The following is a 25330-nucleotide window of genomic DNA, read 5'->3' as shown; positions in this document are numbered from 1 at the left end:
TTTGACTTTTAATTTTCAGTTCAGGTTCTCTTTAAAGGAAAATCTGTTTGTGCATCCTCAGCCCTGAACTGTCGCCCAAGGGATTTATGTCTCAATCCCTGCCAGGCAACAGTAATCTCAAGTATGTATCCAGCTTTCCCCAAGCCTCCATGGCAGCACTACGGGTATTGGCCCGCCCCCTATACCCCATAGGACATGATGTGTATAAATGTTTGACCGTCCCCCTTCCATGTGTCTCTTTTTGCTTTGTCCACTCACCTCATAGGACTGGCAGGTTTGTATCCTGCATAAACTTTTTATGTTTTCTATCGTTTTGCCCCCTTACCAGCCACAATTAAATATTGTGGTTTGAAATTCATGAGATATCCAGTATCTGGCTTCACAGTCTCTAATAGAGCTTTAGCTAGTATTGGCCCCTTTCTGCTGGTCTTAGGGGCCTGGTTTTATTTTCTCGCCATGTAACTACTCGTGAAACGCACTAAAAGTGTGTTTGGTTTGTTACAGTACCATGTTACGTGTCCAGGCTAATAGCTTGGCTGGGCGGGCGTCCATTCATCCCTTTCTCCTTTCTCTCTGCTCGTCGTCCCGGGGCTCGGCGTGCGTTCCAACCGCCGCCTCAGTTTTTCTGTAGCCCCTCCTCTTCCGACTTGTTGGTGGAACGCATTACCGGAAGTACGCGTATGATTTTCCGCGTTCTCATTGGCCAAACAACAATTGGCCAAGTGTTGCGGACGGTGCGTCCCTATGACGCGGCGATAACTATTAAAGAGCTGGGCAGTGTAGTAATGGCGCTTGCTGCATCTCCGCGTCGCCTAGAATTTACGTTAGCTACGTTCACGCAGCACAGGTAGGGGAAGCTTGCCTCTCAAATAATACTTTGTTCCCGGAAAAAGTGAAACTCTGCTGGACTATTCTCTGTTATTTGCTTTGTTCTTTTCTATGCTTTTTTTCCAGCGTGCCGCTATCATTTCTTGGTGGCCTAGTCATGGACGCCCATAAGCCTTCAAAAGACCAGCACAAGGACTCTAGGTAAGGGGGTGAAGATAGGTAAGTGTTAGTAGCCTGGTTTTTAGCACTGTATAATTGATAGACACTATTGTCTCTCATTTCTTTGCTTCAGCACACGGGGAAGAGATAAAGGAAGATCCTCCCGTTCAGACAAGAAGCGATCTAAAGAAAGATCAGAATCTAAGGATAGATCACATAGGAAGAAGTCCAAGCATAATAAATCTAGCAGGAAACACAAATCAAGATCTAGATCACCACAACATCATCACGACAGCAAAGCCTGTTGGGCCTGTGCGCAGCCAGTGATGCCTAATAAGCTTGTCTGTGCTGACTGCTTTCAGGAATTAGGAAGAGAAGACAACACGCCTCCAGTGGATGTCTCGGATCTGGTTCAGAAGGCCGTACAGGAATCATTACAGAATTTTGTGGCAAGCATGGAGACACATCCGGATCAGGATGCTGGACTCGGCCAAGAAAAACCCTCAACGTCGGTTAACACTGAGGAAGAATATGAGGTCGGATTCAACTTCGCTTTTGTTGAGCCTTTTGTCAAGGCAGTTAGGGAGGCAATCCAGTGGGAAGAGCCAGAAGAGGACGAGCAGAAAACTAAGGCAAAATCTAAGAAACGCTACTATAAACATCTAACTAGAGACAAAACAACCTTTCCTGTTATGGAGGAAATTCAGGAAATTATATGGGAAGAATGGCAAAAGTTAGAAAAAAGACTCCCTTTAACGAACCGAATGTCTAAATTATACCCTCTCCCAGAGACAACTACTACACCTCTGGACACTGCTCCTCCAGTTGATGCTTCAGTCATGCGCCTAGCGAAGCACATTACCTTGCCACTGGATGATGCCATATCCTTTAAGGACACACTGGAAAGAAAGTTAGACTTAGATTTGAAAAAGATATATACCATGTCAGGTGGTATTTGTAAGCCAGCCATCGCTTTAACATCTGTGGGAAAAGCGATCCGCAGCTGGTCAGAAAACTTGGAGCAAGCAATCTTAGCTGAGGCAGATAAGGAAACATTACTGGCAGCCATGGAAGATCTTAAGATTTCGGGTGACTTTGTTGGAGAAGCGGCCATAGATATTCTCCGTTCCTCCTCCAGAAACATGTTCTTTGCAGTCACAGCGAAAAGGGCTCTATGGTTGAGGGCTTGGTCAGCCGACCCTGCCTCCAAGTTGCTTTGGTGCAAAATTCCATTCGATGGCAAAATACTGTTTGGAGAAAAAATGGACTCTGCCATAAGTCGAGTTACAGGAGGAAAATCGGGGTTAATTCCCCAGGATAGGCGTTCGGGTAGGCAGAACTTTAGTCAACAAGGTCAGTCCCAAAACTCTAGATATAGAAATGCGAAGTCTTACAGACCAGGGAAAAACTTTAAAAGAAATTGGCAGAGCGGTCAGGCAAACTTCAACAGGAGCCAGAAGCAGAAACCTACTCCTGCTCCCTCAAATGTTAAGAAGTCTTTTTGACGGTGTCAACCCCCAGACCTGTCCGGTAGGAGCGAGGCTGAAATCTTTCTCACAGGTTTGGGAAGGAAATATAACCTCCCCGTGGGTCTTAAGGACAATAACATCCGGACACTTCTGGAAATTCAAAGAGACACCACCTCCCAATCATTTCAAAACTACAAAGATACCGACTTCGACTCACAAAAAACAGATATTGCAGGAATATCTTCAGGGTTTATTGGACAAGAAAGCGATAATACCAGTTCCTATTCAACAACGAGGGAAGGGGTTTTACTCAAACCTTTTTTTCGTGCAGAAAAAGTCCGGGGATTGGAGGCCTGTACTGGACCTGAAATATCTAAATTCATTTATAAGGCTGGAAAAATTCAAAATGGAGTCTCTGAATACGATCATCTCAATAGTAGAGGTCAACGACTATTTACTCTCCATCGACTTGGAGGACGCGTACTTGCACGTCCCTATTCAGTCATCATTTCAAAAGTACCTACGTTTTGCAATAGGAGAAAACCATTACCAATTTGTCTGCCTGCCATTCGGCATATGTACAGCTCCAAGGTTCTTGTAGAGATAATTGCCATCCTTCGCCTACAAGGCATTCGCACGTTCCACTATCTGGACGACATACTGTTATTGGCAAAGTCAAAAACTCAGATACTTCAACACAGACAGATCCTAATTCAGACGTTAACAGACTTCGGTTGGCTGATAAATTTCCAGAAAAGTCACTTACAACCAACAAAAGACTTGATATACTTAGGAGCAAGATTTCAAACGGAACTGAACCGAGTCTGTCTTCCAGAGGAAAAAATACCTGTAATAAAACAGAGGGTTCTTCGTATCGCTCTTTCCCACCGGGTGCAGGCGAGAGAATGTTTAAGGGTTTTGGGGACAATGTCCGCAACAATACCCATGGTCCCTTGGGCACACTGGCACCTCAGGAACCTGCAGATAGGATTCCTAAAGCAATGGGACGGAGTCACCCTGAATCAGACGATCCTTATAACCCAACTGATGAAGAAGAATCTGAAGTGGTGGCTGTCAGAGACCAACCTCAGGAAATCTTGCCCGTTAACGCTACCGCATCAAAAGATAATCTCCACAGATGCGAGTACAACGGGCTGGGGAGCGACCTGTGGCAATCAGATAGCGCAAGGTCTATGGCCTCAATACATGAAGTCTTGGCCAGCAAACAAGCTAGAATTAAGGGCGGCCTTCTGCGCTCTCTCTCATTTTCTTCATCTAGTGAAGAACACTTCAGTGATGGTCAAGATGGACAATACGACAGCTGTCGCCTACATACGCAACCAGGGAGGCACCCGCAGTTATTCCTTATTAATGGAGACGGAAAGGATCTTCAAGCTGGCAGTGGCCAATCTCCATTCCCTCTCGGCAGTCCATATTTCGGGAGTTCAGAATATAGTGCCAGACTTCCTCAGCCGCTCCCCAGTATCGAACAACGACTGGTCACTAGCCCAGGGAGTGTTCAAAATGCTCTGCTCTCACTGGGGCAATCCGGAAGTAGACCTCATGGCAACAAAGAACAACAGGAAGTGCAGGAGGTACATCAGTCGCTATCAGGAGAAAGAGGCGGAAGACGTAGATGCGCTGACAGCGCCCTGGAACTTTCACCTGGCCTATGTTTTCCCGCCAGTGCCGCTGATCCTTCGTCTACTTCTGAGGCTCAGATCGGAGAAGGTAACACTGATAACGATACTTCCGTGTTGGCCCAAAAGACCTTGGTACCCTATAGCGCTTCAGATGATGATCTCTCAACCTATAGTGTTGCCAATCAACAAGAATCTCCTTACACAGGGCCCGGTGTGTCACCCGAATCCGGCACGATTGAAGCTGATGGCTTACAAATTGAGAGGAGGAAGTTGAAGCAATTGGGTTGTGATGGCTCAGGGATAGACACCCTCCTGAAGGCAAGAAGGCCGTCCACAAACCGCTCTTATCAAAGGATCTGGAAGGTGTATACTACCTATGCAAGAGAGCATAACTTCGACCCTTTACACCCCTTAGTACACCAACTCTTAGCTTTTCTCCAGACCGGGGTGGATAAAAAACTCTGCAGTTACTCGATTAAAGTGCAAATCTCAGCTATCTCGGCATTCACAGGTCACAGATGGGCGTGGGACCCATTGGTGAAACAGTTTGTCTCTGCGGTCATGAAAATACGACCACCTATAAAGCCAGTCTTTGCACAGTTGGACTTACCTTTAGTGCTCAGCATTCTGTCGAAATCCCCATTCTATCCGGTAGAACAGGGGTCCCCAACCTTTTTGAGCCCGGGGCCCACTATCCCGACCAAAATTTTCTCCGGGGCCCCCCTGGGGGCGCGGTGGGGGGGGGTGGGAGGGGTGAGTGGGCGTGGCAGCAGTTTTAATATTCCCCTTGAAAATCAATAGGTGACTTTTGATTGGCTGTTGTAGGCTCCACCCACTTTCCTGAATATTAATCTCATTCACCCAGTGACCAAGTTTGCCAAGTTTGAAAACCCTGCGATTAACAGTGTAAGAATGGCTGCAGTTTACATGTTTCCATTTAAAATGAATGTCTGAAATTTCATTGGCTGTTTTATGCTCCGCCCACTTTTCCTGGATTTGTAACCTCGGTCACCAAGTGACCAACTGTGGCAAGTGTGGGGACTCTGGCTCGATTACTGTGAGAATGGCAGCCTTTTCCATTTTTTCCATTCACTTTAATGGGTGGAATCTGATTTGCTGATTGTAGCTCTGCCCAGGTAAGCAGGGGGGCCGCGAGACCCCCAGAACATATCATTCCAGGTAGTAAGGGATCTGTATACCAAGTGTCGTTCAAATCGGTCAAGCCGTTTTCACGTGATCGCAAAAAGCAAAACACACACACGCACGCGCACATGCACACACACACACGTCCTTCTCAAAAATTTAGCATATTGTGATAAACTTCATTATTTTCTGTAATGTACTGATAAACATTAGACTTTCATATATTTTAGATTCATTACACACAACTGAAGTAGTTCAAGCCTTTTATTGTTTTAATATTGATGATTTTGGCATACAGCTCATGAAAACCCCAAATTCCTATCTCAAAAAATTAGCATATCATGAAAAGGTTCTCTAAACGAGCTATTAATCTAATCATCTGAATCAACTAATTAACTCTAAACACCTGCAAAAGATTCCTGAGGTTTTTAAAAACTCCCAGCCTGGTTCATTACTCAAAACCGCAATCACGGGTAAGACTGCCGACCCTACCTGACTACTGTCCAGAAGGCCATCATTGACACCTTCAAGCAAGAGAGTAAGGGCCTGTTCAGACTATATGCGTTCCTAGCCGTTTTCAGGGAACGCGTACTGGTACCAAAAACGCATAGAAACGGCTCCTAATGCTTTTGAATGGGCTAGTTCACATGTATGCGTATGAGACCCATGCGTTTCTTATCCGCATTGCTGCATGCAGTTCTGTGCGTCACGCATAGAAACGGACGCAATGAAAGTCTATGGACGCGTATCAAAAACGCGTACTATTGCGTTTTTAGCGTCAGTTTTCCTCTGCGGTTCCCATAATTCTTTTTTTTCCCCTGGGTCACGTGTGTGTGCAAAACGCTATAGAATACGCATTAGAACGCAAGAAAAACGCATGGGTTTTTCAATTTGCGTTTCTTTGATTTTAAACGCATTCTTCATACGCATATAGTCTGAACAGGCCCTTAGACACAGAAAGACATTTCTGAATGAATAGGCTGTTCCCAGAGTGCTGTATCAAGGCACCTCAGTGGGAAGTCTGTGGGAAGGAAAAAGTGTGGCAGAAAACGCTGCACAACAAGAAGAGGTGACCGGACCCTGAGGAAGATTGTGGAGAAGGACCGATTCCAGACCTTGGGGGATCTGCGGAAGCAGTGGACTGAGTCTGTGGAGTAGAAACATCCAGAGCCACGTGTACAGGCGTGTGCAGGAAATGGGCTACAGGTGTCGCATTCCCCAGGTCAAGCCACTTTTGAACCAGAAACAGCGGCAGAAGTGCCTGACGTGGGCTACAGAGAAGCAGCACTGGCTTAGTGGTCCAAAGTACTTTTCTCGGATGAAAGCGACTTTTGCATGTCATTCGGAAATCAAGGTGCCAGAGTCTGGAGGAACACTGGGGAGAGGGAAATACCAAAATGCCTGAAGTCCAGTGTCAAATACCCACAGCTGCTGGCGTTGGTCCACTGTGCTTTATCAAGGGCAGGGTCGATGCAGCTAGCTATCAGGAGATTTTGGAGCACTTCATGCTTCCATCTGCTGAAAAGCATTATGGAGATGAAGATTTCATTTTTTAGCACGACCTGGCACCTGCTCACAGTGCCAAAACCACTGGTAAATGGTTTACTGACCATGGTATATATATACTGTGCTCAATTGGCCTGCCAACTCTCCTGACCTGAACCCCATAGAGAATCTGTGGGATAGTGTGAAGAGAAAGTTGAGGGACGCAAGACCCAACACTCTGGATGAGCTTAAAGAGACACTGAAGCGAAAAAAAAAATTATGATATTATGATTTGTATGTGTAGTACAGCTAAGAATTAAAACATTAAGATCAGATACATCAGTCTAATTGTTTCCAGCACAGGAAGAGTTAAGAAACTCCAGTTGTTATCTCTATACAAAAAAGCCATTAAGCTCTACGACTTTCAAAGTCGTGGAGAGGGCTGTTATCTGACTTTTATTATCTCAACTGTTTTCTTTTTCTCTGCCAGAGGAGAGGTCATTAGTTCACAGACTGCTCTGAAAAAATCATTTTGAATGCTGAGTGTTGTGTAATCTGCACATATTAGAGAATGATGCAATGTTAGAAAAAACACTATATACCTGAAAATAAAAATATGAGAACATTTTCTTTGCTGCTAATCTTCTAGTAATTATTCATAGTACACAACCAATTCATTATATCATATATTTTTTTCGCTTCAGTGTCTCTTTAACCACTTTGCGTCCCTGGGGTTTTCCCCCTAAAAAACCAGAACAATTTTCTACATTTCACACTCCTCCCATTCATTTGCCAATATCTTTAACACTACTTATCATACATAAATGATCTATACCTTGTTTTTTCCGCCACCAATCAGGCTTTATTTGGGTGGTACTTTTTGCTAAGAATTATATTATTTTCTATGCATTTTAAAGGGAACAAGGGGTAAAAAATGAAAAAAAGTCATTATTTCACAGTTTTCAGCCATTATAGTTTGAAAATAAAAGTTGCTGCTGTAAGTTAAACCCACACATTTTATTTTTCCATTCGATGTGGTTATTTCACCATTTAAAATTCAATCCTAGTACAATGTATGATGACAATAAATTATTTGGATATACAATGCATTTTTTCAGTTTGTGTCCGATTTTTATTTAGTTATTTTTTTCCTCCTTTATAATTCAATCCTCCCCCCAGTTAGTCAGATGTGCACCTACATATGCCTCCCTCCCCCATAGTTGGTCAGATGTGCCTCTGGATACCCCCCCCCCCCCCCCAGCCCTTAGTACCCCTCCCCCCCAGCTAGCCAGATGTGGATATTCATCTATTCACCCCCCCCCCCCCAAGCTGTCTGGATGTGACTATTTCTCCCCCTCCCCCCCATAGCCAGGTGTGTGTGCCCCTTAACTCCCCCCCCCCCCGTTTTGTGTGTTGCTCCCCGACCGCCCCCCCCCCCCTCCCACAGAGCAGCGGTGTTTCTTCAATCCCCATCCACCCACCCCCTTGCAGAGATCGGCAGCGCAGGGAAGCTATGAAAAGTCTCACCTAATATTGTTCCTGCGGCGGCGATCGGCTCCCCTCCATTCAGTACCGCTGACAGCCTCCATGTGCAGAGTGGATCGGGTCCCGACTTGATGACGTCATCAAGCCGGGACCCGATCCATTCTGCACATAGAGGCTGTCAGCGGTACGGAATGGAGGGGAGCCGATCGCCGCAGGAAAAAGATTAGGTGAGACTTTTCATAGCTTCCCTGCGATCTCTGCAAGGAGGGGGGGTTGTAATTACAGGGGATCGGGCATGGGGTGGGGGGATCGGACACCTGGGAGGGGATCCCTCATTAGTGTAGTTAGACAGAGGGGGATTTATGAGCCCAGGTGCGTGCTAGCACGCACGCTGTGCTCATTTAAAGGGGATAACGTATAATCACGTCATGTGGCTTTCACAAGCCACTTGCAATGACGTTATTATACTGTAGTTGGGACATGAACTGGTTAAAGGACTTCCGAGGCCAAAATCTGCCCCCAAAACATAAAAAAAGTTAACTACCTGCATGACTTTGTAAGGCACGGAGGACGCCGTCCGTGCCCTCCGTGCCGTTCCGCCTGGTCCCCTCTGCTCAATAGCCCCCCGAAAGGCTGCGACCCCGCGGTCCGGGTCGGTATCTGCAGCCTGCATAAAGATGGCCGCCGGAGCTGGACACGGCTGCGCAGTCCGCATAGCCGCTACAGCGGCTGCGCAGCTCTAGGGCCAATCCCCCGAACCTTGTAACAGGCTGCGTGGATCGGAGGGTTGGCCCTAGAGCTGCGCAGCCGCAGTAGTGGCTATGCGGACTGCGCAGCCGCTGCCAGCTCCGGCGGCCATCTTTATGCAGGCTGCAGATACCGACCCGGAACGTGGGGTCGCAGCCTTTCGGGGGGCTATTGAGCAGAGGGGACCAGGCAGAACGGCACGGACGGCGCGGACGGCGTCCTCCGTGCCATACAAAGTCATGCAGGTAGTTAACTTTTTTTACGTTTTGGGGGCAGATTTTGGCTTCGGAAGTCCTTTAACCACTTGAGGACCTAGGGCTTTCTACCCCTTAAGGACCGGCCGCTTTTTTTCCATTCAGACCACTGCAGCTTTCACGGTTTATTGCTCGCTCATACAACCTACCACCTAAATGAATTTTGGCTCCTTTTCTTGTCACTAATAAAGCTTGCTTTTGGTGCTATTTGATTGCTCCTGCGATTTTTACTTTTTATTATATTCATCAAAAAAGACATGAATTTTGGCAAAAAAATGATTTTTTTAACTTTCTGTGCTGACAGTTTTCAAATAAAGTAAAATTTCTGTATACATGCAGCGCGAAAAATGTGGACAAACATGTTTTTGATTAAAAAAAAAACATTCAGCGTATATTTATTGGTTTGGGTAAAAGTTATAGCGTTTACAAACTATGGTGCAAAAAGTGAATTTTCCCATTTTCAAGCATCTATGACTTTTCTGACCCCCTGTCATGTTTCATGAGGGGCTAGAATTCCAGGATAGTATAAATACCCCCCAACTGACCCCATTTTGGAAAGAAGACATCCCAAAGTATTCACTGAGAGGCATAGTGAGTTCATAGAAGATATTATTTTTTGTCACAAGTAAGCGGAAAATGACACTTTGTGACAAAAGAAAAAAAAAATGTTTCCATTTCTTCTAACTTGCGCCATAAAAAATGAAATCTGCCACGGACTCACCATGCCCCTCTCTGAATACCTTGAAGGGTCTACTTTCCAAAATGGGGTCATTTGTGGGGTGTGTTTACTGTCCTGACATTTTGGGGGGTGCTAAATTGTAAGCACCCCTGTAAAGCCTAAAGGTGCTCATTGGACTTTGGACCCCTTAGCGCAGTTAGGCTGCAAAAAAGTGCCACACATGTGGTATTGCCGTACTCAGGAGAAGTAGTATAATGTGTTTTGGGGTGTATTTTTACACATACCCATGCTGGGTGGGAGAAATATCTCTGTAAATGACAATTTGTTAATTTTTTTTACACACAATTGTCCATTTACAGAGATCTTTCTCCCACTCAGCATGGATATGTGTAAAAATACACCCCAAAACACATTATACTACTTCTCCCGAGTACGGCGATATCACATGTGTGGCACTTTTTTGCACCCTAACTGCGCTAAAGGGCCCAAAGTCCAATGAGTACCTTTAGGATTTCACAGGTCATTTTGAGAAATTTCGTTTCAAGACTACTCCTCACGGTTTAGGGCCCCTAAAATGCCAGGGCAGTATAGGAACCCCACAAATGACCCCATTTTAGAAAGAAGACACCCCAAGGTATTCCGTTAGGAGTATGGCGAGTTCATAGAAGATTTTATTTTTTGTCACAAGTTAGTGGAAAATGACACTTTGTGAAAAAAACAATAAAAATCAATTTTCCGCTAACTTTTGACAAAAAATAAAATCTTCTATGAACTTACCATACTCCTAACGGAATACCTTGGGGTGTCTTCTTTCTAAAATGGGGTCATTTGTAGGGTTCCTATACTGCCCTGGCATTTTAGGGGCCCTAAACCGTGAGGAGTAGTCTGGAAATCAAATTCCGCAAAATGACCTGTGAAATCCTAAAGGTACTCATTGGACTTTGGGCCCTTTAGCATAGTTAGGGTGCAAAAAAGTGCCACACATGTGGTATCGCCGTACTCGGGAGAAGTAGTACAATGTGTTTTGGGGTGTATTTTTACACATACCCATGCTGGGTGGGAGAAATAACTCTGTAAATGGACAATTGTGTGTAAAAAAATCAAAAGATTGTCATTTACAGAGGTATTTCTCCCACCCAGCATGGGTATGTGTAAAAATACACCCCAAAACACATTGTACTACTTCTCCCGAGTACGGCAATACCACATGTGTGGCACTTTTTTGCACCCTAACTGCGCTAAAGGGCCCAAAGTCCAATGAGTACCTTTAGGATTTCACAGGTCATTTTGCGGAATTTGATTTCCAGACTACTCCTCACGGTTTAGGGCCCCTAAAATGCCAGGGCAGTATAGGAACCCCACAAATGACCCCATTTTAGAAAGAAGACACCCCAAGGTATTCCGTTAGGAGTATGGTAAGTTCATAGAAGATTTTATTTTTTGTCACAAGTTAGCGGAAAATTGATTTTTATTGTTTTTTTCACAAAGTGTCATTTTCCACTAACTTTTCCCTCATAGACCCTAAAACGACATGTATAGCCTGTGGGTGTGGCGGGAAGTGGGGTCTCAGAGGCAATCAAACAATCACGGGACAATCGAAGCCGATCACGGGACAATCAAATACAATCGCAGCACAATCGAATACAAGCGCAGCACAATCAAATCTGATGCACTCGGAAGGTGATGGGGGTGGTGGTGGGGTGGGGGTTGGTGGGAAGTGGGGTCTCAGAGGCAATCAAACAATCACGGGACAATCAAAGCCGATCACGGGACAATCAAATACAATCGCAGCACAATCGAATACAAGCGCAGCACAATCAAATCTGATGCACTCGGAAGGTGATGGGGGGTGGGGGTGGGTGGGAAGTGGGGTCTCAGAGGCAATCAAACAATCACGGGACAATCGAAGCCGATCACGGGACAATCAAATACAATCGCAGCACAATCGAATACAAGCGCTGCACAATCAAATCTGATGCACTCGGAAGGTGATGGGGGGTGGGGTGGGGGTTGGTGGGAAGTGGGGTCTCAGAGGCAATCAAACAATCACGGGACAATCGAAGCAGATCACGGGACAATCATATACAATCGCAGCACAATCGAATACAAGCGCAGCACAATCGAAAACAAGCGCAGCACAGTCAAATACAATGCACTTGGACGGTGATTAGGGGGGGGTCTGAGGGCGATTTGAGGGGGTCGGGGGTTGATCAGGAGCCCGCACGGGGCAGACTGAGTCCTGATCTGATGAGAGGCAGACACAGGGGGTTACTGATCGCAGATCAGTTAGTGATCGCTGGGGAGGACAGATGTAAACAAAGAGCAGGGGATGTAATCAGGAGGGGGGTATGAGGGCAATCGAGGGCCTGGGCAGGTGATCGGTTACCCCCGCGGGGCAGTTAGGGTCTGCTCTGATGGGTGGGGGTGCTGAGGGGTGATGGACAGGTGATAGACAGGTGATCAGAGGGGGATCAGAGGGGGATCAGGGGGTAAGGTAGCTGTATACAGATGTATACAGTATACAGGGGGGTAGTCTGGGATGGGGTCTGGGAATGATCTAAAGGTAGGGGGGGATCAGGGGTGACTAGGAGGTAGTTAGGGACCTAAACTAAGGGGCAGCGTCGCTAGTTAGTGGCAGGTGGGGGGGTGGGGGTTTTGCAAGGGTGCTAGGCAGGGGTCTGCTGGGGTGATCAGGGGGGGGTATGAGGCCTGGGGTGGGTGATCAGGGAGGCTGAGGGCAAAAACAACAGTGTGCTGAGTTACTTACGAAGTGGTTCCTCCTCGCTAGTGGTCTCTGCAACAATGAGACCACGAGGCGAGGAGGAAGCACGTATAAGGCACTTTGTTTACCTAACAAAGTGCCTTATACTATCTGATTGGTTGCTTTTACGGATTCCTCCGCTCGCCGGCTCTGCTAAGTGGCCGGCGAGCAGAGGCAAAATCCAGGGCTTCCGACTCCCGGCGGAGGATCGCGTCACGGATGACGCGATCGCTCCGCCCATGCCCCTACAAGGACCGCCGCCATTTGTCTATACGGCGGTCCTTGCGGGGTGCACTTCCCAGCCGCTATTTGTATATACGGCGGTTGGGAAGTGGTTAAGGCCGCTATCAAAGCATCCTGGGCCTCCATAACACCTGATCAGTGCCACAGGCTGATTGCCTCCATGCCACGCCGCATTGAAGCAGTCATTTCTGCAAAAGGATTCCCGATCAAGTATTGAGTGCATAACTGAACATAATTATTTAAAGGTTGACTTTTTTTGTTTTAAAAACACTTTTCTTTTATTGGTCGGATGAAATATGCAAATTTTTTGAGATAGGAATTTTGGGTTTTCATGAGCTGTATGCCAAAATCATCAGTATTAAAACAATAAAAGGCTTAAACTACTTCAGTTGTGTGTATTTGAATCTAAAATATATGAAAGTCTAATGTTTATCAGTACATTACAGAAAATAATGAACTTTATCACAATATGCTAATTTTTTGAGAAGGACCTGTATAGATTGTATACGAATCGCATAGCGGTATGCGAATTCTGCGGGGTCTACCATGCAGATTTTTTTTTGCACAGAAAAACGCTCAGATATCCGACAAGTGGAAACAGGCCCGAGGAGAGCCCCGAGGTGAGGGAGGGGGGGAACTTCCCCCCTCCCCGCCGAATGTGGCCATGGCTTTCCCCTCATGCTGCGACCCCTCCAGACCCCACAAATCGGCCCTGGGCGGGCCCCAGGGAGGGGGGGCCCGCTCTGAAATTCTGCAGGGGGGCCCGGTGGGGCCTAGTTACGCTTCTGCACAGTACTACTCAACTTGGGGAACTTGGCTGCTGTAGCAGGCCAAACGGCTGAGTGAGGAGGAAAGGCGTGAGGACCACAAGAGACATACAAGCCTACGGTGGCTGGAAGATGCCTTGGGTACCTGAAAGAAAGAACTAACTAATTTTAGCTCTGGTATCCTTTAATGTTAATCACCTTTATATAGATAAGTTGGTAGTTAACTATATGAATGGTGTATTAGCAGCACGCTAAAGCAGTGAAAAGGTAAAAAAAAAGTGCAAAGTAGAAGACCACCACCAGAATCATGAAATGGCATGTTTAGAAAATTATCATTGCATGATATGTGTCTATATGTTGATTATTGTCTAAACTGACTAGTTGGTGGGCACTGGGCAGGCATACATGAAATAAAGTAAAGGCGTCTAGAAAACAGGGCGCACGGTATTGCAGATAGTAGAATATCGCTAAAATAAGCGATATTCTACTGCTGATATTTTACTATAGTTAACCTAACCATACTCTCACACAGAAGCCTCCCCTGTTGGTGCCTAACTGTAAAACTCCCCTGGTGGTATCTAACCCTGAACTCCCACTGGTGGTACCTACCTAACCCTTAGATCCCCCCATGGTGCCTATCCCCGGTGGTGCCTTCCCTTACCCCCTCTCCTACCCCCCCCCCCCCCCTCGCAGCACTATTGCTGCTAAGATGCTAATTTTGGGCACTGGGAGGTGGCCAATGAGCATCAATCATTTAGAGTTTCAGCAGACGCTCGATAGAATCACTGGCACCCACTATGCGAGCACCCGCAATTTGCATTTCAACAAACCCCTGGCACCCGTGACTCTATCGTGCACCTGCGGATGTGGAAATTTTCAATGGTCTTTCTCAATTGTTTATGTATTTTCCGCAAGCGCCCATACGCATCCTAATGGTTTAACTGTCATTGGACACGTATATCACGCTGTGGTGCGCTTCATGCGTTTATGCGTACACCATAGCGTAAGTAGATAGGACGTGATTGGGCGAGCGTGTCACGTGATGACACGCTACGCCAGCGCGTCAGCATGACGTGGCCACGTCACGCGGACAGTCAGGGCGGTAGCGGCGACGGTGTTTGTATTTAATGGGGAACTTGTCAGTACCCCGCTATCCTCTGAAGAAGCAGCAGTAGCTGCGATACACGTGAGGGACAGCGCAGCGGACGTCTATTCCTTGGGGGGCTTTCTGGTAAGATACCTTTTGCATCACTATACTATTCACGGAGGTTCTGTATCCAATTTTCTGACCCACATGTCTCTATTTGTACTATATATATCTCTTTTAACCTGACTGGGTTATTGTTATTTATTCACATACACTGGTCATGTGTGGGATCTGTGTTTTTTGGATCAGTTGATTATGTATATGTATCTATTACTGTCAGACCCCAGGTCTATTATATATACTTTGTGAGATCCATGTATCCACAATATTTATTGTATCCTATTTCCACGTCCTTATGCGCTGTACTTTGTGTTTTTAATTGTTTTTATATTGTTTCTCATTAATAAAAAGCATCAATATTTATCTTGAGATACTTGCTTATTTGATTATATGCTTTTTGCTGTATGGATGGCTTTTCTTTTTTTGATGTGCATTTTCAATGGTTACCTCTCGGCGCCCAAAACTAAAGCCACGATTTGCATCACAAATGGTAAATTAGGCACCGGCTGGCACCTGATGGAGGCCGTCCCCCTGAGCCCAAATCACTGCGTTTATCACAGGCGCCAATGCAGCACCCTTTCTTCCATAAGGGCACCTGTGTCCTTTTTTTCCTGTTTTGACTGGGCAGTATACCCCGTGCCACATGCCTATCCTGTTGGCTGTAGCTGGGTTGGTATATTTATTTGCATATTTACATTCTAACACCTCCCATTTTAGAGTGGGGACCACTTTTGTGATGTATGATTTTTATAGTGTGGCTCTATAAATGCCCTGGACTGTCTTGGCAACTGGTCTTGGCTAGTAGTGTGCAACTGCCACAAAAAGGCTCCAGTGGTCACATGGCAGCTATTTTACCTGTTAAATATTGGAATTCATGCTAATTTTAACCACTCTGTGACTGCCTAACGCCGATCGGCAGCTGCTGAGTGGGCGTACGTTAAAAAAGGGCGCCCGGAAAAAAGGGCGCAGGGTTTTAAATGATGAGCATGAATAACAAAAAAATTGTGCTATATTTCGTTTAACCTCCCTGGCGGTAAGCCCGAGCTGAGCTCGGGCTATGCCGCGCAGGAGGATTTCTCAGGGCCTGCTGGGGCGATTCGCCCCATTCAAAGTGCTGTGCGCGCAGCCAGCACTTTGCTAGCCGCGCGCACAGCTCGATCACCGCCGCTCTGCGGCGATCGCCCGCACGCAGCGGTAAAAGAGGGCCCCCCGCCAGAGCCCTGCGCTGCCCGGACCAATGAGTTCCGGGCAGCGCTATGGGCTGGATCGAGTGCGCATGACGTCAGGACGTCGGCTGACGTCCATGACGTCATGCCGATCGTCGCCATGGCGACAGGAGAAGCCAAACAAGGGAACGCGTTATATACGCGCTCCCCTGTTTGCCATTGATGCCGGCGACGATCGCACTAGAGGGCCACATGCGCCCTCTAGTGGTGTTTCATGTAGCTACCACTCTGGTAGCTTTACATGAAACAAAAAAAAAAATTAAAAAAAACGATTTTTTTGCTCATTTGCAAAAAAAAATTACCCGCCAAGGAGGTTAAAAATAATGTTTTATAAAGTTATAAATCAATAAATAATGTGTATGAAATCTGGAATTGTAAAAACGATAATCTTCTCTGTTTAAAACGTGAAATGTATAATAACGTTTTATAAAAGATTAATAAGAATGTTACTAAAACTATACTTAACCCTACTCTCATACAGAACCCTCCCTGTACCTACCCCTAACCCCTAGACCCCCCTGGTGGTGCCTAAACCTAAGATTCCCCTGGTGGTGCCTAAACCTAAGACCCCCCTGGTGGTGCCTAAACCTAAGACCCCCCTGGTGGTGCCTAAACCTAAGACCCCCCTGTGATAAGCATTAATAACGTTTTAAAAAAGTATTGTGCTATTTTTCGTTTAAAAATAATGTTTTAAAAAAATATTGTACTGTTTTTCGTTTAAAAATAATGTTTAAAAAATTATAAATCATTAAATAATGTGTAATCATGAGAAGCAGTTATAAAACATTAAAAGTCTCCGGGCGCCGCTTGTAAAACGTTATTTTTCTCCGGCGCCCTTTTTTCCTGTTGGGCGCCCATTAAACGATATTTATTATAGGAGTGAATGGCGGCGCCCTTTTTGTCGACCTGCCTCATGCGCCCACATTTCCTGCTTCCGCTGAGTGGCTCCCCCAGGACCCTGCGTCGAGTCCTGGGGGCGGAGATTAGCAGGGAGTGCGTGAGCATGCACGATCGTTCCCTGGCAAGTTGCGGAGCTCCCTGATCAGCCTGCCAGGCCGCGATTATGGCTGGCAGGCAGTTAGACAAAAAAAACAAAAAAACCTTTATTTACATGTACAGTGCTGCGATCTACTGCATCGCTGTACGGGGGACAGCTCTGTCACTGAGCTGTCCCCTCGAGTGGCAGGGAAACAGATCCCTCTCATAGGGAGATTCCAATTAGAGGCAATCTCTGTGATTGGATCTTGGGGGGGAGGCAAAAAAAAAAATCACTTTATTTATAAAACAAAAGGACACGAATATTAATAAAAAAAAAAAAATACAAATTGCAAATTACAAATCGCAGCAGCAATCAGATGCCATCATGCCACCAACAGAAAGCTTTGTTGATTGCAAGAAAATGAGCCATGAGCAATTTGTGTGCTAAGTTGTGTGGCCAGGCAGCGAACTGTAAGGCCTTACATCGCAAGCGCTGAGAGATTTATAGGGCTATTTTTGAAGGGCTTTTACAAGAGCTTTCTGAGCGATTTTCGATTAGAAAAGCACTTTTAAAAGCACTTTTGTGCAGTAATGATTTTTTTCATGTCAGTCAGGAAGTGAACTCTTTAACCCGGAAATTGGATAGAAAGCTCATCGCTTATATGAGAACACTCACATGAGCCACCATTGCACCAGTGCTTTTAAGGAGAAAAATCGCCATTGCTAACAAAAGAGTGAAATCACTCTTAGGGCTTAATGCATTAAACCGTGATAACTCATATCAGGTCGGTTTTCTGTGTTTCTTCGTGTTTGCGCAGGATCGCGAACTTGCGTGCAAATCATGAATTTTCACACAAAACAGCCGCGGTGTCGCACGAAAATTTGCAATTGTGTGCGAAAACTCACGATTGCGAGCGCAAATTCGTGATGGTGCGCAAACGTGAAAATGCGTGCGATAACGCCCATGACATGAGTTATCATGGTTTAGTGAATCAAGCCCTTAGTGTGAACAAACCCATAAAGCTGCTGTGTGCTGAATTGTATAAAATGGTCGGTCACTAAAGGGGTCTAAGCTGAATTGTAAGAAATGGCCCGGCCATTAGGGGGTGTAAGCCTGCGGTCCTCAAGCAGCTAAGCTCTAACAAGAATGGGGAGTGAGAGGATAAGATGAATGTTTAGGGGAATTCATATGTTCTGCTGTACGGTGGAAAATTACAGTAAATGTATATTGTCCCTGAGGTAGTAACTGAGTAAGATGCATATATGAGGTGTAACTAGTGGTGCTTGTAATGGGTAAATTATGATTACACAAAACTTCTCGTAATTTTTTCACAATTATACATTGCGTAATTGTAAACACTTTGCGTACAGCATACTACATTTGTGAATCGTAATTATGCCTGTAATGGCACAAAAACGCATGACTTCACATTTAATACATAAAAATATTCGCATCTATTCACCAGTGTACTGAGCATGCGCAGCTATTCGTTTACTATTCAATGGGAAAAATGCATTCGTATGCGAAAAAAATAGTGTCCATCAGCCAGTATACTGCGCATGTGTTGCTACTACTTAAATATTTAATGCGAAAAATCGGTTTGCATGCGTAAAAACTTTCCCGTCCATGTCACACAAAGAAAATTACATGACATTCGTAAATTCCACCTACTTCTAGAGAATTTACACAAACTAAATTTAACGTAAATTCCTCTTACATGCGTAATTAAGGTTAGATTATGTTTCCATGTAAAAAATTTTTACACGTAATCTGCAAATTTCACATTGCGATTCCAAAGCTTAAAGGGAACCAGAGACGAAGCATAGGTGAAAAATGGACAAAGATGTTATACATACCTGGGGCTTCCTCCAGCTCCATAAACCTGGATCGCTCCCACGCCGACGTCCTCCGCTGCCTCTGTCTGTCGGTACTGGGTCCCGTCACTTCCGCCAGACGTGACCAGTTGTACGCATGCGCAGGGGCTCCCTCCGGCTTTGTACGCATGCGCCTGCGCAGTTTGGAGGGAGCGCACTGCGCTTACGTCGACTGGCTCGATTGGCCAAAAATACAGGACCCGGTACCGGCGGACAGAGGCAGCGGAGGACGGCGGTGTGGCAGCGATCCAGGCTTATTGAGCTGGAGTAGAGTTGGGCGAACTGTTAGCGCAACTGCAGCCGAACTGTTCGGCTGCCCAACCTGTCATGTGGCTGTGGCTCATGAGTGACGTCACACACATGCGCAGAGAGTGCCCGGCAACGGGAGCGCAATCTAGGACGCGCTCCGCCGGGCCAGCGCAGACATACTACTCCGGGTCATTGCGACCCGGAAGTAGTAAGAGCCACAGCCACATGACAGGTTGGGCAGCCGAACAGTTCGGCTGCAGTTGCGCTAACAGTTCGCCCAACTCTGAGCTGGAGGAAGCCCCAGGTATGTATAAATCTATTTATTTTTTGTCTCTGGTTCTCTTTAATTGTGAATTATGATGCGTAAATACGCATAGGCATAATTTCTGCCCACCACTAGTTGTAACAAGAGTTTATACCTACTAAATTACAAAAAAAAAAACTGACTGTAACGTAGCTAAGAAGCTATGAGCCCCAGTGCAAGTTTTACATTGGGCCCACCCAAGCATTTTATACGTACATAACAATTGATTTTGCACACCAAAAGCTGCCAAAGACAACCACAGTGTCAGAGGTACAAGAAGGGGCTGGGGAACACTTTGTTAATGATTACTACTATTTAAAGCATCTACAGAAGTGAATATTACCAGCACAAGACCAATAGAGAGCTAATACTGCAGCCCCGGTGCGGTCAAAACCTCTGAATCCCCTATTGCTATGCCACTGAAAACTGATTTAGGCCTCTTGCACACTGCAAGCGATTCCGATTCAGATTCCGCTTTTTAATCAGTTTTTACATCCGATTCCGATTTGCAGTTTGCTCCCTGCACACTGCAAATCGGAATCTGAATCGGATGTAAAAACTGATTAAAAAGCGGAATCTGAATCTGAATCACTTGCAGTGTGCAAGAGGCCTTAAGCGGACCCAAGCCAAACCTTTTTTTTAATTAAAAATATTTAGTTGCAGCACTCTGACACATACAAAGATAAATAAACACTCCTTCAAACCTATGAACATTTCAGTGCATGCTTTTCACCCTTCTCTTTATCATAACTAGGGTTACACTGGGGGCAGCCATTAGCAATTCCTCCATTGCCAGACACCACTTACTTCACCAGTTTGCCGGATTATTTGCCGGCAATATGAAAGGAAGGGAGGGGTTCCTCCAATAAATGTAAAATATTTTATATTTGTCATCATGCAGCTGAAAAAAGCTGCTATTTATTATTATAATTTAGAAAATAGATTTTATTTCTGAAATCTTGTATTTTTAATTTGGGTCCACCTTAAGGGCCAGTGCACACGAAAAACCTCTAGCACAGTGATGGCTAACCTTGGCACTCCAGCTGTGACAAAACTACAAATCCCATCATGCCTCTGCCTACCCGAGTGAGGGTGCGTTTCCACTAGTGCGGTGGGAAATCGCCGCGGATTCTCCGCGGACGGATTCGCATGCAGGAGCGAAATCGCATGCGGTTGTATGCGAATTTTACCGCGAATTCGCAAACGATTTCGCATGGATGGCGCTGTGTGCGAATTTAACCATGTCAGTGCCTGTGTGCTTTTTCATTGATTCCATGCGAAATCGTATGCGAATTCGCATGAAAATTCGCATGAAAAAACACCATGCGAATTCCCTATTAAATACATTGTATGCGAATCGCATGCATGTGTGCGGTGTCCGAATTCGGATGACTCTGCTGAGCAGATTTTTCCTGCACAAGAAAACGCTCCGTTTTCCTGACAAGTGGACACAGGCTCATTCACTTTTTTTGGTTATGCGAATTTGCATGCGGGGAACGCATGCGAATTCGCGTTAGTGGAAACGCACCCTTATGCTTAGAGCTTTCAGAGTATTGCAATGCCTCATGGGGCTTGTAGTTCCACCACAGCTGGAGTGCCAAAGTTAGCCATCACTGCTCTAGGAGGTCTGCAAAACGCTAGAGGTTTTTGAAGCAGATTTTCAGACTGATTCTAGGCATGTTTAGATTAGAGTTTTTCTAAACATGCCTAGCATTTTTTGGAGCTTTTTTGTGTAGCAGATTACAAATATTGTTACAGTAAAGCTGTTACTGAACAGCTACTGTAAAAAAAACTCCTGGAGAACCGCTCTGATCTAGCGTTTTTCAGAGCGGTTTTCCACTTTCCTATACTTTAACATTGAGGCAGAAATGCCTCAGAAATCCGAAACATGCTGCAGCCCCCGAGTTTGCGTTTGGGGAAAAAACAAACCGCTCTGGTGTGCACCAGCCCATTCACTTTCATCAGCCAGGTGGTTCTCCCCCTGCAAGCGTTTTAAAAAACGCTCCAGAACCGCTCTGGTGTGCACTAGCCCATAGGCTGGATGCACACATAACATAACTAGAAAGGTCACGTGTTTACGTCACGTGTGGGTTTTTTACTGCATTTTTGGTGCGTTTGAGTTAGCGCTTTTTTTTTTTTACTGCCGATGTGTTTTTCAAGCGGTTTGTGTGTGTTTTAATGCATTTGCGTTTCGCATATACAAAACGCATATGCGTTTTCAACGCATATAAAACGCATTGAAAACGCATGAAAAATGCATACCATTGTGTTTCCATTGACTTTCATTATGTGCATTTTTGATGCGTTTTTTAATATTATGCAACAAAACATGTATTTTTAAAAAGGCGTTGTTAGAAAATGCATATGCGTTTTTTATATGCGTTTTTTCCTGCGGCCCATAGACTTCCATTAGGAGCAAAAACACAGCATTTTTCCGCATCGCTAGTGTTTCTGCTAAGTGTGCACCTGCCATAAATCAAGATAACAGCTAATGTTTTCTAATATACATTAATTACAATTATATCCAAAATTATAATATAGTTATTAACAAAAGTGGATAAAAATGTTCATAATTTGTAAACAGTAGAGAAAACGTAAGGAATTAGTAGTATTTGGACATATGAGCCATCTCCCAACTGACCAGGATAAAAAAAATGCCTGCATGAGATCATCCTCATGGCTCCCAACTGACCAGGATTCAAAATATGCCTGCATGAGACCACTGGCATGAGCTCAACTGCTGAAGATGGCATGAGCTCAACTGCCGAAGATGGCAGTTGGAAGTCATTAGTCAGTTGAATGCCATTGGAAACTGCAGCAATTTGCGAGTCTCCAGCTGAATTTATATCTTAGAAGAAAAAAAAGGCTTTTGGAAGAAGAAAAACCTGACAAGAGGGCTGAATAGGACATCATGATGACTGGACCAGGCCCAAGCCATGGGCAGGGATCACCGAGGAGGAGGGGGAAGAAGAGGAGCAGAGGAGGGCCGGCTGTCAGCAGCCAGGCCACAACAGGGAAGCAGAGGGCGAAGAAAAGAAGACGGAGGGGTCCAAAGCCCTGGCTGCCAGACCTGCGGCTGACCATGGAGGACAAGATGGGTCTCCAAGGCACAGGGATGCTCCACTGCAGAGTGTTAGAGGCAGCTGTGAAACTCTTGAGACAACAGTTCCAGGATGCGACTGGTCTTCCTTGCATCAGAGCAGTGTGCTTTTCGGTCAGACCCAGAACAGTGCCCACTGTTCAGTTCCACGTGGATTGCCAACATCAGCATGGATTTGTCACCGCATGTGAAGGTACAAAGGTGGTGGTTGCAGACAGCTACAAGGCCATGGCTTTTGGAAGTATGGCCATCAGGCAGATAAAAGACAGCTACAAATACTACATGAAGAACCCAACAAAAAACATGGAGTATCTGGCGGTGGACCAACAATCAAGCACCAACAAAGACTGCGTCATCCATTGCATTGCAAATGCCTACGAGCTGCTGGCAGCAGATGGGAACCCGGAGTGTGTGTACAACAAGCAACTTATGAGACCACATCTGCTGCAGTGCTTCACCAACAGGAAGATAACTGAATTTCCCAAGGATTACAAACCAGCAGGACAACCTTCAGTGAAACCTTTTAAATGGAAGCCCTGAAGCTAGAGTGGATTCTCCATTGCATTGCTTGCCTCCCATCACCTGCAACACCAGCATCTCTGCAATGATACAGTCACCGGTCACGTAAGTAGTAGCTGACTATTCTCCTAACATGTTAATCTTTACTAACTCAGGAATGAGATGCCATGCTAGCAAATGAAAGCCACTAGCCACTTATTAATGAACTGGCTGCTTAATAATTAACCGGCAGGTGGAATTCATTTGCTAATGCCCTAATTTTTAATAGATTTTTTTTTTGGGGGGGGGGGGGGGGGGGATTCATTTTTTTTCTATACCATCAAATGTATAAATGAATAAAAATAGTTTTTAATGGCATCATCCTGGGTTAGTGATAATTTACATGTAAGAAGGATTGTCCACCCGACCCAAGCCATACCTTCTGTTCCATGCTGCAAACATCTATCCGCTCCACTCCAACATCCTAATCGCCTCTGTCTCCACGCTGAAACATCCAGCTCAGCTTAAACACCCCTCTACAAGCAGCCTAATAAACAGGCTGGGTTAGTATCTAAAAACAAAGCTTTGTGAGTATCTATAAAACAGTCTGGGTAAGTATCTAAAAAAAACCAAAGCAAGGTGAGTATCTATAAAACAGTCTGGGTAAGTATCTAAAACAACCAAAGCTAGGTGAGTATCTATAAAACAGTCTGGGTAAGTATCTAAAAAAAAACCAAAAAACTAGGTGAGTATCTATAAAACAGTCTGGGTAAGTATCTAAAAAAAAAAAAAAACTAGGTGAGTATCTATAAAACAGTCTGGGTAAGTATCTAAAACAAAAAAAAAAAACTAGGTGAGTATCTATAAAACAGTCTGGGTAAGTATCTAAAAAAAACAAAGCTAGGTGAGTATCTATAAAACAGTCTGGGTAAGTATCTAAAAAAACAAAGCTAGGTAAGTATCTATAAAACAGTCTGGGTAAGTATCTGAAAAAAAAAAAACTAGGTGAGTATCTATAAAACAGTCTGGGTAAGTATCTAAAAAAACCAAAAAACTAGGTGAGTATCTATAAAACAGTCTGGGTAAGTATCTAAAAAAAACCCAAAAAACTAGGTGAGTATCTATAAAACAGTCTGGGTAAGTATCTAAAAAAACAAAGCTAGGTGAGTATCTATAAAACAGTCTGGGTAAGTATCTAAAAAAAAAAAAAACTAGGTGAGTATCTATAAAACAGTCTGGGTAAGTATCTAAAACAAAAAAAAAAACTAGGTGAGAATCTATAAAACAGTCTGGGTAAGTATCTAAAAAAAACAAAGCTAGGTGAGTATCTATAAAACAGTCTGGGTAAGTATCTAAAAAAAAAAAAAAACTAGGTGAGTATCTATAAAACAGTCTGGGTAAGTATCTAAAAAAAACAAAGCTAGGTGAGTATCTATAAAACAGTCTGGGTAAGTACCTAAAAAAAAAAAAAAACTAGGTGAGAATCTATAAAACAGTCCGGGTGAGTATCTAAAAAAAAAAACAAAACTAGGTGAGTATCTATAAAATAGTCTGGGTAAGTATCTAAAAAAACAAGACTAGGTGAGTATCTATAAAACAGTCTGGGTAAGTATCTTAAAAAACAAAACTAGGTGAGTATCTATAAAACAGTCTGGGTAAGTATCTTAAAAAACAAAACTAGGTGAGTATCTATAAAACAGTCTGGGTAAGTATCTAAAAAAACAAAGCTAGGTGAGTATCTATAAAACAGTCTGGGTAAGTATCTAAAAAAAAAAAAAAAAACTAGGTGAGTATCTATAAAACAGTCTGGGTAAGTATCTAAAAAAAACAAAGCTAGGTGAGTATCTATAAAACAGTCTGGGTAAGTATCTAAAAAAAAAAAAAAAATAGGTGAGTATCTATAAAACAGTCCGGGTGAGTATCTAAAAAAAAAAAAAAAAACTAGGTGAGTATCTATAAAATAGTCTGGGTAAGTATCTAAAAAAAACAAAGCTAGGTGAGTATCTATAAAACAGTCTGGGTAAGTATCTAAAAAAAAAAAAAAACTAGGTGAGTATCTATAAAACAGTCCGGGTGAGTATCTAAAAAAAAAAAAAAAAACTAGGTGAGTATCTATAAAACAGTCTGGGTAAGTATCTAAAAAAAACAAAGCTAGGTGAGTATCTATAAAACAGTCTGGGTAAGTATCTAAAAAAAAAAAAAAACTAGGTGAGTATCTATAAAACAGTCC

General features: G+C 44.5%; 1 protein-coding gene across 5 annotated transcripts in view; it reads left to right on the top strand.

Annotated features, from left to right (window-relative positions):
• The window catches only part of LOC137518228 (uncharacterized), a 108515-nt gene extending 83583 nt beyond the window's left edge, over positions 1 to 24932 (top strand). For 2 of the 5 annotated variants that reach the window (XM_068235786.1, XM_068235789.1), the window contains exon 3: positions 24632 to 24932. The gene's annotated coding sequence lies outside the window, so the exon portion shown is untranslated. Of the gene's footprint in view, positions 1 to 23790; positions 23846 to 24158 lie in introns of all 5 variants that reach the window. The other 3 variants (XM_068235792.1, XM_068235787.1, XM_068235788.1) reach the window with 3 other exon arrangements.
• Positions 24933 to 25330: the final 398 nt, after the last annotated feature.

Source organism: Hyperolius riggenbachi, chromosome 5, assembly GCF_040937935.1.
Source record: "Hyperolius riggenbachi isolate aHypRig1 chromosome 5, aHypRig1.pri, whole genome shotgun sequence".
NCBI lineage: Eukaryota > Metazoa > Chordata > Amphibia > Anura > Hyperoliidae > Hyperolius > Hyperolius riggenbachi.
The sequence above is the reverse complement of the archived record's forward strand: the minus strand, read 5'-3'. Positions and strand labels throughout refer to the sequence as shown.